This window comes from Calypte anna, chromosome 2 (genome assembly GCF_003957555.1).
Source record: "Calypte anna isolate BGI_N300 chromosome 2, bCalAnn1_v1.p, whole genome shotgun sequence".
NCBI classification, from domain to species: Eukaryota; Metazoa; Chordata; class Aves; order Apodiformes; family Trochilidae; genus Calypte; species Calypte anna.
The window spans coordinates 7,083,348-7,091,664 of record NC_044245.1 but is presented as its reverse complement, the minus strand read 5'-3'; positions in this window follow the sequence as shown (position 1 = coordinate 7,091,664).

Here is an 8,317-nt window from a genome sequence, read left to right as displayed (position 1 = left end):
TTTTTTCCCTCTCTCTTGGGTTTGGGGCCAGATTCATTGGTCATCTACCTTTTAGAAAGAAAGAGAGCAATAAAAGCAGGCAAACACAGTTTTTCTTCTGGAATTTATCATTTTAGTTCAGGTCTAACTACAGACCTGACAATCTGCATTTCAAAGGTTTCAGACTTACATTAATTTATTAATAAAGGGTATTTAACAGTCAGCTCCTTTGACAATTAAGGATCACACATCCCATCAGAAATAGGAATTTCCATTATACTGGAAAAACTTTTGATTACATGGAATGATTCTTCTTTTCAGCTGTGTTCTGTCAATAAAGGTTTGGAGACACACAAAAAGAAATTCTGGTAGGAATCCAAAATCTCTGCAACAACCCCCCAGGCCTGGGATTTGTCTAATAGCTTGCTATTAAAGAGTTATTTGGCTGGAAAGAATCACCAGACAGAGTTTCCCTTGTTCCAGCTCCTGGGGTATTTTTTTGCCTTTTTTCTTCTTCTTTTAATTTAGCATTTGATTCTTTAGCATAAACTTGCTGTCAAGATGATGGAAGCTGCAAGGGAGGGCATAGGTTACCCCAGGTTCTCCAAGCTTGCTCTGATTTCTTGCATGAGGAATTCCTTCCTCAGCAACTCCCTTGCAAGACAGAATAAAGGCAGGAAGAATAACAGTAACAACAATGCTAAAAGCATTCAGATCAGTGATTTTTCCATTTGGGTCCCAACTGTCCCTTGAAGGAAGCAGGAGAAAACTTCAGCTTATATGGAAAAGACTCAAAACTGTGTCAGGAGATGTCAGGCTCAGTCCTTTCCTGTTCTGAACTTCTGCTGGGTGGGTGCAGCAGTGCCAGGGGAGCTCTGATTTCCCCACTGCAAAGTGAGATTACCCAGTGTTGAAGTCACTCAGTGCCAACTCATGTGAATTAGGACAGGTCCAGAGCTGTGTGTTGGCCCTGGGGGGACACTGATTTAGGAGCCTGATGCAGAACTGGCTCATCAAGCAAGCCAGGTAGTTCAATCAAGTGTGTTTAGCCTGATTGCACCAATTTACTGCAGCCAGATAGCTGCCCCACAGTGTATGTTCCTATATGGTTAAAAAACATTCTTCACATTTCTCTTCTTGTTCAAGTTCTCCAAGAATGGATATTTCTGTAATGCCTCTGCAATGTAGCTATTGTTTGTATCATTTCAGTGGTTTAATTATGAAATTCATGCTTAAATAAGGGGAGAGAATAGTCCCAAAGCATCCAGCCAAGGTAAATAGCATATCCTCTGTCCTGCTTCTTTCCTCATGTCCCTTCTGTGCCATTGTAGCTCCCTGCAGATCCACACCTTAAGCAGCAGATATTCACTAACACCCTGGTAAAGCACGGATTAGATGAAAATGTTATATCAAATTTAGGCTGGAAGTGGATAAAAACCATTAGTGTGATCAGCTTCTCCTTTCCTTTTCCAACACAGAAATCAGGAAAACGAGCACCTTTCTCATTAGCAAATGGTAATGGAGACCATAGCCTAATGTAAAGAGAGGAGCTTATTCCCTAGGGCTAATAACCTCAGCATATATAAGTGACTTGGCTTTATGGAAGTCAGCTGTAGGGAAAACCGGGCTCTGAGCCTTCTCCTTCCTCATTGCATGGCTGGGCCTATCTGAAGGGTTAACAGCACAACTGCTACTCCCCTTTGTATTTATCTGTATGACCATAAGTAATGCATATTTTGAGCAATTGCATCCAAAATGAACAAATCCGTGAGAGGAGATGGATCACTTACAGAGCAGAACAGGAAGAGCCTGCAGCTGTCTTCCAAAAGCATGGGGTGCTTATTTTCTAGGTCCTAGTGTCTTTCCCAGCATATCCTGAGGCTTCAACACTTAATCAGCATGATTATCACCACACAAATACTGCCAGAGAGTTTGATTTGCACATTTACTTTCTCAGTAAATGAACAACCTTTCCAGAACCCCGTGATGTTTGAGTCTCTGTCGTAATTCTTCTGCATTTTGGAAGGCTTTCCTGCCTGTTTAGGGTTTGGTGCTTGTGTCAAGAGGTGTAATAGGAAAAGTTATTCACAGGAGAGTGTAAGATAAAGCAGGCAGCTCAGCCTGATGTAGCTGAGGCCTCATCCCCCTGGGGCTGCAGCCTGGCCATGGTGTGAGCAGATGCAGCAGCTCCTATTGCTGTTTCAGGGGGAGATGTATCTGCTCAGAACAGGGGAGGGATTTCACTCTAGGCAAGCAGATGTTTTGTCAAAGTGGTGTAAGCTGCAGGGAACTGCACTGGGTCTGTATATTTTCTTTGTCCTTGCATCTCAGTGGGTGCATCCCTGCTGCCTTGCAATAGCTTTTCTTTGTGGCCAAATTCTTCAGGAGCCCACTCTGCCTTGAATCCAGAAAGTCCTGGCTGGCAGGACAGCCTCCTAAGCTCTGATTTATGGGGGTATCTCAGAAGCACTTTCAGCAGTTTCAAAGCACCTCTTTGGGCACAGCAAACAGGGGACAACCAGTGAGTGGCCCAGCTCAGCCTCCTGGTCTTGTTTTTTGTAGCCCAGGCTCTCTTGGCCCCTCCTTGGCAGTGGGATGGGGAAGACCAAGTGCTCTACACTTCCAAGTCACTCTGGTCTTTTATGCTCACTCCTTCCTAGGGCTCCATCTCTGTCACCAGGGGCTCCACAAGGCATGTGTAAGTGCTTGTGCCTTTTTTCTTTGTCTCAGCTTTCAATCAATGTTTCAATTAATGTTTCAATTAATGTTTGAATGCCACCAGACTTCTAAGGAGCGCAAGGTCCTCTCGGCCTCTTTGCAGCCTTGGTTCCTGGCTTTGCCTTTGAATCACAAAATGTCCCTTTCCCTGCAGCCAACCCACTGTTCTTTCTCCCATTTCTTCTCCATTTCTCGCCCTCTTTCTCTTAAATAGTTGGCAGGTGGCCCTTTCTTTCATAACTTCCAGTTATTTTTGCCAGGTGACCCTGTGAGTAATCTCCCCCAACAAATAAGCAAAGGCCTGGTTTAAAAGACTTGTTCTGGCAGAATGAATATTCTTCTTTTGAACCCCCTCATTTTTCTCTCCAGTGGGTCTCTCAGGCAAACAACACAAAATCTGGATCACCCTCATACCCAGACCAAACACAACTCTGTGGCACACACATGAGGTTCTTATTCCCCACCCCAGTGAATGGCTCTGGAAAGAAATTAACCTCTTGAGGCCAGGAAAAAGGGAGCAGAAGACTTAATAGCTTCTGTGATTCACACACAATAGTCCATAAAGTGGCATGGCAATTGCCTTTACTCCCCAGAGCTTCACACAGCAATTACTTTTTTTTTTTTTTTTGGTCAAGTTTCACCCGACAGGCATTTCAAATGTCATGGTTTATACCCTAGATGAATTTCACTTGTGAGTGTTGTTGCTAAGACAGACCATATTGTGGCATCAATTTTTAATCAGGCTGTTCCCTCAAAATCAACAGGGAGTTCTGCCTGAGATCTGCTGGTGGTATAAATCAAGAAGTTGTGCTCTTAGCATTTTTTGTTACTTACTTTATGCCTCTATTTAAAAAGAGAGGAAGATAAAAGGAAAGGGAGAGTACTAATTACAAAATTAAGTAAATACTACACCTTTTTGTATTAAATATGCCTACTTTACACCAATAAAAGTACAGTATCAGCCCCCCTTGAAATCCAGTTTGTTTTTCCTACCAGTGCTTAGATGCTTGGTACTTCTGCCACTTGCCTGGTGAGGAAACTGGATGCTTGATCCCAAAGTCTGGTGTGTGAGCAATGTGTGGGCTGGGGAGGGCTCAGACTGCCTGCTCCTCCACCATTGTCTTTCTGACAGTGTCGCGCCCGTATCCGCTTCATTTTCCAGCACAAAGAACACTCCCCGAATCTCCCTGCCCCACCTAACCCTTTGCTTTGGATGCTGTTCAAGTCCACACAGAGTGTATCAGTGCATTGTTTTCATGGGCAGCTGGAAAACCTCAGGAATGAATGGAAACAGACGGTTGCAGAGCAGCTAAACTGCACTCTTTCCTCTCGACAGAAAAGGATTCCAGTCGGGGTGCCTGCTTAAAACAAGAATGGGACAAAAACTGCTGTAAACTCAGGGGGAGGCAAAAAGAACAGAGATGGGGAAAGATTTATTCACCAAGCAGACTGTGGGTTATGCTTGGGAAGTGAAAGCAGGCTGACATCTCATTACTTTGTCTGTCATGGTGGTACCAACGCATGGCATCAGGCTTCCTCCCTGCTCCTCCACAGCTGCCACTTCATGGTTCCCCATCTAATCTTTTCCACTTCCATTGTGCTGTTGATTTTGGTAGGATTTTGCTAGGCAATGGTGCTGTGGATCCAATGTTGCTGCTGCTGCAGCGTGTCCCAGTTCTATTCAGCTGAACAGCAAACTCAAACTCACTCAAATAGAGGTGGACTTGTTACAGTGCACAGCTTCCCTGAGCAAACCCGTGTTAAAACAGACAGAAATAAAATCCAGTTCTAAGGGTGAGAGTATTTGAGAATCAAAGCCATGTATCTTGTGAGAACACACCTCATAAATAACATAAAGCACCAAAAGAAAGAAAATAATAGGTGCATCACTGGAATATTTTCTCTATGAATACAGCCTGGGATGTTGCATCTGAACAGATCAGGCTGCAGAGATCATGGTAGGCTGAATGTTTACCCTGGTAAACATCCTTTACCAAGGATTGCTGGGGTATTTGGTGAAGAAAATAATGAAGATCAGCAACAGCATTGGCTCTAAACAAGCTTACTCAGAGGCACAGAAGAGCATGGAAGCTTTGACTCCCCTTGGGATGTTACTATTTGGTTCCACCACCCACAACACCTAAGTCCTCCCTTGCCTTCTCAGCTCTCCTGGAAAAGGTGTGCAGGTCTTGTGGTATTTGTGTCAGGAGCAGGGGCAGTTTGGCCCTGAAAGCTGGTAAAAGGCTCAGTCAAGGCTGACAAAGATTATTCTTTTTTGATTGATGGGTTTGATATAAATTGTTTATATATCTCTCTTAGCAGCAGTGAGGTGTAAGAGAGCATGAATGTTCCTCCCCTTACCCAAGGTAACAGCAATTTGATCCTACTAACAATGAGGCAGACAAACAACTGAGAAATCTTCCAGAGGCCAGATGTGAATGCAATTGTTAAAATGCTGCCTAGGTCACTAGCTGAAATGTCAGCATTTTTAGAAATTTCTTTTTGTACCAACGTCAAAGTCATTGGGGCTCTCTGCTTGCATCAGGACAAATCTGGATTAATGCAGTTAAAGCCAGCAGAGCTGTATCTGTGCAAAAAAAGTTAAAATGGGCTTGGAATCAGACTCAGAAAGTTACCCTTGTGTCACTTAGCAAGACATATTTCTTTTGGCTTCCATTTAGATTTGGTCCTTAAGGAGCCTGTCATAAGAAATATATGGTCTGGGCAAGAGGCCAGCTTACCGTCTGGAAGAAACAGCAGGGCTCCCATTGAAGTAGGGGGCAGGGTAAAATGTGCTTTTGCCAGTTATTTTGTAAATATTTGTAGTTCTGAGTTATGCAGTTAAGTTTCCACTATGCAGTGATAGCATGGAAGGGCCTTGCCATCTATAGCCTGAGGGAGGGGGAAGCTGTTTATAGTAATCTTTGAAACAGCTGCACTGGAATCTTACACTTCCTGGCATGTATCATCTCAAAAATTTCTAGGAAATTGCATCTGTTTTCTTAGCCAGAGAGATAAGATGCTTTCACAGCATTGGTTTTAAGCTGTTGGCTCAGCACAGCAAAAATATAAGCAATCCCTTCCCTGCCCTCTTCGAGTTCATGGCCCAACTTCCCCTGCCACCAGGACTGACACTGGGATTAGGTACTAAGACCCCATTTGTATCAACCAGCAATATTACCATCACCTAAGCACTCCCTAGGTCATTGAATACCACTTGATTTCCCAGGTCTCAGGCTTTCATGCTGCTGGCATTGATTAGGAGTAGTCCATCCACCAGGGTAAAGCAGCATGGGTTTTGCAGATGGGTATTTTTGCCACAGCAGCATAGGAAACTTAAAAAACCAAATATTTTCAAAAGAACAGTTTTGGAAACACTGCTTCAAATCTGATTTAAAACTAAAAAAACTTTGTAGATGTTCACATGAAATCATAGGGTGACAGTTTCCAACCATCTTTTGTCCTGTAGGGGAATTCTCTAAATGTTTGTACCCAAGCTGGACTTCTGGGCACTTGGGACATGTGAAGCTGCAAAGGAAGAACTGTGTTTCCTGTAAAGGAGGCCAATTGCAGAGGGTGAGAAGGAACAGAAATGCTGACTTAAGTCATGAAGGTCTGAAGTCTGAAAGGATAAGTTCAGATAGTGTGCAGTACTGTGCATACAGACACGGCCCAGAGCCTCTGAAGTCTTTTGGGTGACCCTGTGAGGGATGCTTTAAATGCCAGAGTAGGCAGGTAGAGAGGGTCTCTATGCCTTCCAAACCAGTTTTTGGTGTTTCCTGATAAAATTGCCAGTATTGCAGTTGTCTGTGTACCTCTACATATGCTCCTCCAGTGCCTCACACACTTGTGCTCTGTGAATGAGGGCTCTGTAAAACCTCATTCTGGAGCCCAGCTATGAGCTGATGCTGTGTTAGGCATCACAGTGATGTCTGCACTGGGTGAACCTGTTCTGGCAGTGGGGTTGCACTAGATGGTCTCCAGAGGTCCCTCCCAACCCCTAAGAGTCTGTGATGCTGTGAGCAATGCTGGCACAAACCATCCTTTCTGTGCTGCCTCCATGGGAAGAGAGCCTCAGCTTGCAGGCTGGAAGGGAACCACGTTGTACTCCCACAGGTCTTTTAATCTGGGTGGCAAGAAGAGTGCTCTAAAGAAGCAGGTGGTCCCAAATGTAGACAGTACTATGACAAGAAGACTGCAGATGGTCTGTGGATCAATCCTTGTTTTTGAAGAGGCCCCAAGCAATATTTCACACAGCCTGGACATAATGTGTGGTTGCAACCTTTCCCTTCACTGTGACCAGGATGCAAAGCCCCATAGGGGTTTAGAGCTACATGGTGGTCTACAATAAATTTTGAGGGCTGGCAAGGTCCCATTGGTATGAATTGTTAAGGAATTTCTTTGTTAAATGTTTGGCTGTAACAGCATCCTGTGGCAATGAGTTCCACAGGGTGATTACATGTTGCCTAAAAGGTATTTCCTTCCAGAATTGCAAATTATCTGGCTTCCATTGACTTGCCCTCATACTTGTGGCATCGTGCTGGGAAATCAAGGCATTTTATCCTACAAAGCTATGCTGTGACATTTTAACACAAAGCTCTGTGCTTGTCTTTCAGCTGAAGTGTGGCACAGCCAGGAAAAGTTGAATGTTGCTGTTAGTGGACTTACCAAAGGATGAAGGGAAGAGAAGGGTAGGGCAGCATCTCCCCTCTCTTTGAGCATCAGCATTTTTGGGTCTGTAGAGCAGTCATGCACTGCTCAAGAAATTGAGAAATTGTGCTGACTTCTGCTCCTCCATCTTCACTTCACAGTAAGGCTACAGCTGCTCAAGTTTTGATAATTAAATCCATGTAAAATAAAGCTGCCTTCACCAATGCCAACTCTTAATGCAAGTGATGCTACTTAGATGTTGATGATGTTTTGAATTAAATCAAACCAGTAGAAGCCACAGTTAAATCTCTTTAAGGTTAAATTTTATTTACACTGTACTCATGTAACTGGATCAATTTAAAAATCAAATTTAACTCTACTAAGGCAATTTTCTCACTGGTTTGCTGAGTGAAAAGCCAGCAATTCTCATTGTCTGTAACGATGTGGTTGATGGAAAAAAATGAACAAACAAACAACAAGGCCAAATGTCAGTGCAGGATATGCCACTGTCAATCTTTTGGGCCCCTGACAGTAGCTTTAAGAGAGTTAGTTGATTTTCACAATTTTCTGAGGTGGAAAAAAAGGAGGAAATACTTAACCATCAGCAGTTTTGACAGTGATTGGAGCTGACAGCCTGGAGCAGAGCAATAGGATGAAAGTGAAAAGATGCTGACAGCCAGAAGGATTTGTCTGTGGGAATGTGGAGGGGTTGGGATGATGGAAGGGGTTAATTCTCTAACAAAGGTAATTTGCATTTTTGCACATTTTATTCTTTTGTTTTTGGCTGGATGAGTGGACTTCTCTGTGGTGATACTGACTTCTTTGGGGATTATTGGCTCTGCTTCTTTGACAGAACAAAAGAGCCTTTGTTGTCCATCAAAGATGATTGCAATCCATCCAGATACCCAAAGCCCCAGAAGGGGGAGGTGAATGTGGAGTAGCTGCCTGAGTTCCTTCCCCCACAAATAGC